Here is an 8,077-nt window from a genome sequence, read left to right on the forward strand (position 1 = left end):
GGGGAGAGAGGAGCTGTTACCCCTGGGGAGAGAGGAGCTGTTACCCCTGGGGAGAGAGGAGCTGTTACCCCTGGGGAGAGAGGAGCTGTTACCCCTGGGGAGAGAGGAGCTGCTAGCCCTGGGGAGAGAGGAGATGCTACCCCTGGGGAGAGAGGAGCTGCTACCCCTCGGGAGAGGGGAGCTGCTACCCCTGGGGAGAGAGCTGCTACCCCTGGGGAGAGAGGAGCTGCTACCCCTGGGGAGAGAGGAGCTGTTACCCCTGGGGAGAGAGGAGCTGTTACCCCTGGGGAGAGAGGAGCTGTTACCCCTGGGGAAAGAGGAGCTGTTACCCCTGGGGAGAGAGGAGCTGTTACCCCTGGGGAGAGAGGAGCTGCTACCCCTGGGGAGAGAGGAGCTGATACCCCTGGGGAGAGAGGAGCTGTTACCCCTGGGGAGAGAGGAGCTGTTACCCCTGGGGAGAAAGGAGCTGCTACCCCTGGGGAGAGAGGAGCTGCTACCCCTGGGGAGAGAGGAGCTGTTACCCCTGGGGAGAGAGGAGCTGCAATGAAGAGAGACGGTGACCCTGCTCGGGAAGAGCTTAATGACTGGTGATTGTTGGGGCACGTTTGGCAGGAGCTTCATTGATGAAGACTGCTGAACTTGCTGATGTTTCACAATATGCCATGGCCGTCTCAGTCACCAGGTCTCAACCCAATTGAAGACAACCATCAACAAAACACTCAATTATGGAATTTCTTGTGGAAGAATGATGTCACATCCCTCCAATAGAGTTCAAGATACTTTTTTTTCTTTTTTCTTTTTTCAACCTTGACAATAAACATGTTAATGAACCACAAACACTTGATGTTTAGGAATGGCACACACATAGGGAGACAGTTTGCGTTCCTTCCCACATATGCACCTAGGAAGATGTAGTGTTTCTCAACCTGTCATTTTACATAATGTTGCAAGACACATACCATCAAATGAATCCATAGACTTTTGTCCATATTTACAGAAGGCTGTCATTTCACAAATTGTTCCTATATTGAAAGGACATAGGGAAAATAAAGTCAAACATTTCAATACAAAATAATAAAAACAATCACAGCATTACTCAGTCTTAATGTATTTTAACCATATTAACCTGTTTAATCAAATTGTTTTCATTTGGAACACTAAATCAGAACTACATTTGGAGTTCCAGACACTTGTAGAATGAATGCCAAGGCACATTGTAAGAGCTATAAAGAGACAGGGAGTGGGAGAGAGAACAGGTAGAACCTGATATGGAAATGAGCAGAACAAACTAAAGGAACTTTCCACCACCGAATGATCATTCCAGACTCTACTTCTATTGAGAGACATATAAAAGGTAAGACGACGATTGTTATGATATTAATATAGTTGATGATATTGTTATGTGTATTAATATAGTTGATGATATTGTTATGTGTATAATATAGTTTATGATATTGTTATGTGTATTAATATAGTTGATGATATTGTTATGTGTATTAATATAGTTGATGATATTGTTATGTGTATTAATATAGTTGATGATATTGTTATGTGTATTCATATAGTTGATGATATTGTTATGTGTATTAATATAGTTGATGATATTGTTATGTGTATTAATATAGTTTATTATATGTTTTGTGGACAGTGTTATAATAGGCCTACTCTCCTTAACATGTTTTGGATATAAATTAGATGCGTGGGGTGAATTCGTTCTGTTTCCATCTGAGTGCCCCAGGGTGATCACTCCTACACTATCTAGAATCTAAAAGGGTTCTTTGGCTGTCCCCATAGGAGAACCCTTTGTAGAACCCTTTTTGGTCCTAGGTAGAACCCTTTTGGGTTCCATGAAGAATCCTTTCCACAGAGGGTTCTACATGGAAGCCAGAAGGGTTTTACCTGGAACCCAAAAGCGTTCTCCTGTGGGGACAGCCAGAGGACCCTTTTGGAACTCTTTTTTCTAAGAGTGTACTGTATCATAGGTCTATAGACTTGTCTTCTCAAAACAGGCTTAAAACACAACAAGCAACAACATTTTCTCTTTCTAATCTACTGTTAACTCTTTTCACTCAGGAAGGTATTTCGTGAGAAAGAGAGACAAATAAATACAGTGGAAAGACTAACAACAACTTACACTTCCTCGAAACAGGTTGTGTGTGTTCATTAGTGCCCACCGTAGCAAAACGTTTGGCAACAGAAACCGTTTAGGTCACGTTGGACAGCGTTTGGAGTAAACTGTTTATGCAACATTTTAAAACTGTTGGCTGCGGAGTCAACTAATGAATACGACCCAGGTAGTAGCCTACAACTCGGCTGTTGATGTCTGCCTCATGCTGTAACCTGTATGTAGCCTGAGGGGTGTACTATGATGCAAGCTAGATATACTGGTTAAAACCGATTTGTTGGTGATCAATCCTGCTACTGATAACCTATGTGAACTGATCTGAACAGGTTTAGGCTGGTCTTCTAGGATATGTAGGCTATAGCTGAGGTATAGACCTCCATCTGCATTTCACTAACAAACCTCTGTTATATATTATAACCTAGCCTACTTTACATAATATAAATCTCCTACTTGTTGCAAAAAACCTTTCTGTACGGATCTGATCCCCCTCAGATCAATCATGTCCATTTTGTCCCTTCTGTCTACATTCTCAGATACGTTTAGAAAATAACAGATTGAAAGAAATAGTCTACTTTTAATAAATACACATTAGCCTGAGAGAGTGGAAGGGCTGAGAGGAATGTGGCCTTGTGTTGCTGCACTGTCTATAACTACCTAAACAAACAGTAACAGGGAGATGAGGTGAAAGACATCAGTCACGACTACATGTTGTTACAGGCTTTGGTATTTCCATTTATATTTTGAGGTTGGACGTTAGCACGTTGGCCGCACCTCTTGGCGCCACCTCAATAGACAGTATGCTTATGCCTGTGCTGGCTTGTCATCTCTTTAGTCAGAAGGGTTCCATCTGTTATGTGATATTGAAGAGCAGCTGGTCCAGTGTTCTGGCTGGCCTTAGAGATGTTAGAAGACTGGCACCTCTTTGTAACTCTGCTTCTTTAAGTTGATGAACAAAGTATTTCTGTCTTGTATCTCCCAGGGTTTGGTCTGGTTTGGTTTGGTTTGGTTTGGTTTGGTCTAGTTTGGTCTGGTTTGCTCTGGTTTGGTTTGGTGTGGTCTGGTCTGGTCTGGTTTGGTTTGGTCTGGTTTGGTCTGGTCTGGTTTGGTCTGGTTTGGTCTGGTTTTGTCTGGTCTGGTTTGGTCTGGTTTGGTCTGGTCTGGTTTGGTCTGGTTTGGTGTGGTCTGGTCTGGTCTGGTTTGGTTTGCTCCACTTGTTCTTTTATTCCATATTGTAAGTAGGAGGGTTTTTATTTCAGATGTCCTCGTCTGGAGCCACTTCAATGGGCACTCATGGTGGGAGTCTTTTAGGTACCACTTTCTTGTTGCTAGTCAACATTCAGTGAACACTAGGGATTGGTCGATTAATACCGGAGCTACGATGTGCCGTTGCAGTTTTCAAAGCACTACTGATTTGACACAACGTATCAATGCTTGTATCAAAGTAACAATACTACGTGATGATGACGGTCGAAGCTTCGGACATCACACTACCATCTGACAGCTGTCAGAAGAGCATTGACCTCTGCTGGAGGCTTTGTGTTTTTTTCTATACTGAACAAAAATATAAACGCAACATGTAAAGTATTGGTCTCAGGTTTCATGAGCTGAAATAAAAGATCCCAGAAATGTTCCATTCGCACAAAAAGCTTATTTCTCTCCAATTTTGTGCACAAATGTGTTAACATCCCTGTTAGTGAGCATTTCTCTGTTGCCAAGATAATCCTTCCACCTGACAGGGGTGGAATATCAAGAAGCTGATTAAACAGCATGATCATTACACAGGTACACCTTGTGCTGGGGACAATAAAAGGCCACTGGAAAATGTGCAGTTTTGTCACACAACACAATGCCACAGATGTCTCAGGTTTTGAGGGAGCGTGCCATTGGCATCCTGACAGCAGGAATGTCCACCAGAGCTGTTGACAGATAATTGAATGTTAATTTCTCTACCATAAGCTGCCTCCAACGTTGTTTTAGAGAATTTGGCAGTACGTCCAACCGGCCTCACAAAATGTGAGAGATCTCACTGATTTCTCCCTGGTGCCAGTGCTTTTTCCAAAGCAAAGTCTCTTTCAAACACTGACCTCTACTGGACACCTTATTTATACATTTAGTTTGATGTCTTCCAGTTTGTAGCCCCTGAATGGGAGCTCAGCAGGTAGGGATGGGGATTGGGATTTCCCATTGTTGTTCAAATAATTTGTTTTATTTAGTGTAACCTATGATAATCTTCTGTATTTAGTTTCCTAAATAATACCACAGATGCATCATTTTTGAAAACATAGTGAACCTGGAGGCAAAAAGCGAACCCCACATTCTAACTAAATATTGTTTATTAGCACTCAAATCTATCAATGGCATTTTCGGCACAATTTGGTGAAAGCCCCAAAGCATTCAGAAAGCCTCTGTTTCCCATCACTAGTGGACACCCCCATGAGTGTCTTTCAAAACCCCTCCTAAAACCACCTGTTTCGTTTTGGTTGTTGTTAGTGACTCTTTGTTAGTTCCTTCTTCTGTTTGAGAGACAATGTTTTATTTCTTGTTGGGGAACGTAACAATGTTCCTGTGATTAAATTAAATCACCTGACTGTTTGGATGTGTCTGTTAGTAAATGTTTTATTTCTAAGAGATCATGAATAAAAGAGAACAATTGACATTCTAGAATGAGTTGTCACTGTGTTCACCACAACTAACATGCTGCATCTCTGTTTAGGGGTCAGTGGTCTAAAATGAGTCTCTCTGGGGAGAGAGAGGAGGGGGTCCCTGCCTCTAAAATGAGTCTCTCTGGGGAGAGAGAGGAGGGGGGCCCTGCCTCTAAAATGAGTCTCTCTGGGGAGAGAGAGAAGGGGGGGCCCTGCCTCTAAAATGAGTCTCTCTGGGGAGAGAGTGGAGGGGGGCCCTGCCTCTAAAATGCGTCTCTCTGGGGAACATGACACCAAAGCTAAGAGCTGAGATGACAATTTTATGAATAATTTATTATGTTTATATCCAAAACGCTATTTCCCCAAAAAAATCACGTGTTTTTTTTAAATATAATTTATTGCTAATATTACTTTTCTCAGATTTTTAATTCATAGATTTTAAATGTGTATGAATTTTTTGGGTTGTTGTTTGCAAAACACTACATTTCCAATGTTCAGCTAGAATAAAATGTTTGTATCCTGAATATATGACTGTGATATGTGGTTGTCTCACCTAGCTATCGTAAGATGAATGCACTTACAGATGCCATGTCTTCATTTCACCCAGTTTCTCTCAGCAGGAAAATAATCCTGCAGCAACAGGAAATGTGAATTATTATTTGGATTATAATTAATGGAATTTTTTTGTAGGGGTTGATAAATTTTTCATTATAGCAAAATAAGTCTGAAATTTTGAAGTGGAAATTATAAACTTTAGAAGCCTTTTTAAACCTTGAATACATTACAAGTATGCATTTCCTGCTGTGTGGGAAAATTCCTTTTCAAATTTCAAATGTAAAAAAGAGAAAAGTAAAAAGAAAGTAAAGTCGTAGCCGGCTGCGACCGGGAGAGGGGTGGTGCACAATGGGCCCAGGGTAGGGGAGGGAATTGCTGGCAGGGATGTAGCTCAGTTGGTAGAGAATGGTGTTTGCAATGCCGGGGTTGTGGGTTCGATTCCCACAGGGGGGCAGTATGAATAATAATGTATGCACTCACTAACTGTAAGTCGTTCTGGATGAGAGTGTCTGCTAAATGACACAAAAAAAAAGTTTATTGCAACATTTTAAAACTGTTGGCTGCTGAGTAAACTAATGAATACGACCCAGGTTGTAGCCTACAACTCGGCTGTTGATGTCTGCCTCATGCTGAAACCTGAACTTAGCCTGAGGGGTGGACTATGATGCAAGCTAGATATACTGTTTTTTCAAAGCTTATCTAGATTTCAGTTAGCTTCACATTCCAGATCAGACTTCACCCATTAGAATATACAGAGCGCTAGTCATCAGGAAGGTGCTCTCTCAGCAGAACAGTAGATATCTCAATGACTTGACATGTTCTGGTTGTGAATTCAGGCTACAAGGTGAGAATCTTTCCATGGATTATTATAAAGTGGTAGAGAAATGTAATGTCTGGTGTAATTTTAGTACTGAATGGAAGTAAAACACTCAGACCTAACAGTCGACTTCAACTGAGACAGGTACGTGTCAGTTTAATCATACAAAATGGAGCTAACTGAATCTGGGCAAATCAAATTCAATATATTCATATATTATAGTTCTACATTTAACATTTCATATGATAACTGTAATTGTATCATAGTTCCACTATAGTGTAGTGATCCTCGCTAAATGAGCCACGTCACAATTCCAACCAATTAACCCAATTGGCGCCTGTGGCGTGATGCGTAGGTTGTTTGCCTTTTACACATGCAACCTGGGTTCGCTTCCCTGCCCCGCTGTTTGCTACATTGGTGTCAGAAGTAGTATGGTGTCTGTGAGGCCATCAGAATTTATGGCCCGGACATGTGAGGGGTCTGAGTAGTCGAAGCATGGGACTTTTGTAGGGGACAGTGTGAGTCAGGTTACAATTCCCATTGCTGTGATGCGTAGGGTGTTTGCCTTTTTCGCCAGTGACCTGGGTTTACCGCCCTACCCGCTGTTTGCTAAACTATTGATATCATAGGCTTCCCGACATCCGTTGAACAAAGATACATTATAATATGAGTGAAAGGATTTGAGGATAATATCAGTAAGTGTTGATTTAGAGTTGTCTTCTGGGTTCAGCCTTCTAGCTGCCTTTATCAATTGGGTGAATTGTAATAAATGACATGGTCTCAGAGTTTGGAGATAACCAGTCCCAGTTTAAATCACTATGACAACCATTTCATTATTTATCCAGAGCAGCAAGGGAATCTAGAGACTCAACCTTTTTTAATTTAACCTTTATTTAAGTAGACAAGTCAGTTAAGAACAAGTTCTTATTTACAATGACGGCCTACCCCGGACGACGCTGGGGCAATTGTGCGCAGCCCTATGGGACTCCCAATCACAGCCGGTTGTGATACAGCCTGGAATAGAACCAGGGTCTGTAGTGACGCCTCTAGCACTGATTGGCTCAAACGCATTAAGAAGGAAAGAAATTCCACAAATTAACTTTTAAGAACAAATTACATCCTCATCCGTTTAAGAACAAATGACAAATGTGGTCCTCTGTAGCTCAATTGGTAGAGCATGGCGCTTGTAATGCCAGGATAGTGGGTTCGATCCCCGGGACCACCCATACGTAAACATTTATGTACACATGACTGTAAGTCGCTTTGGATAAAAATGTCTGCTAAATGGCATATTAAAAGAAGGCACACCTGATAATTGAAATGCATTCCAGGTGACTACCTCATGAAGCTGGTTGAGAGATTGCCAAGAGTGTGCAAAGCTGTCATCAAGGCAAAGGGTGGCTATTTAAAGAATCTCAAATACAACATATATTTTGATTTGTTTAACACTTTTTGGGTTACTACATGATTCCATATTCATAATTCATAATTTTTATGTCTTCACTCTTATTCTACAATGTAGAAAATAGTAAAAAATAAAGAAACAATGGTTTTGGGAAAGAGCTTGGAGATTTAACAATACTCCTACAAAGGTTCTAACGATTAACTTAGCCTTCAGGTGCTTTTGGGAATCCGGGCCCAGGTGGTCTCTTTAGGAAATGTTTTGAAAAAATTTGGCCTAGGCTACATGTCCTGTTATTTGGATTTAAAACCGATTTGTAGGTGATCAATCCTGCTACTGATAGCCTATGTGAACTGATTTGAACAGGTTTAGGCTGGTCATCTAGGATATGTAGGGTATAGCTGAGGTATAGTACCAGTCAAAAGTTTGGACACACCTACTCATTCCAGGATTTGTCTTTATTTTTACTGTTTTCTACATTGTAGAACAATAGTGAAGACATCAAAACTATGAAATAACACATACACATATTGCTC

The sequence above is a fragment of the Coregonus lavaretus genome (assembly GCF_964263955.1).
Source record: "Coregonus lavaretus genome assembly, chromosome: 2".
NCBI lineage: Eukaryota > Metazoa > Chordata > Actinopteri > Salmoniformes > Salmonidae > Coregonus > Coregonus lavaretus.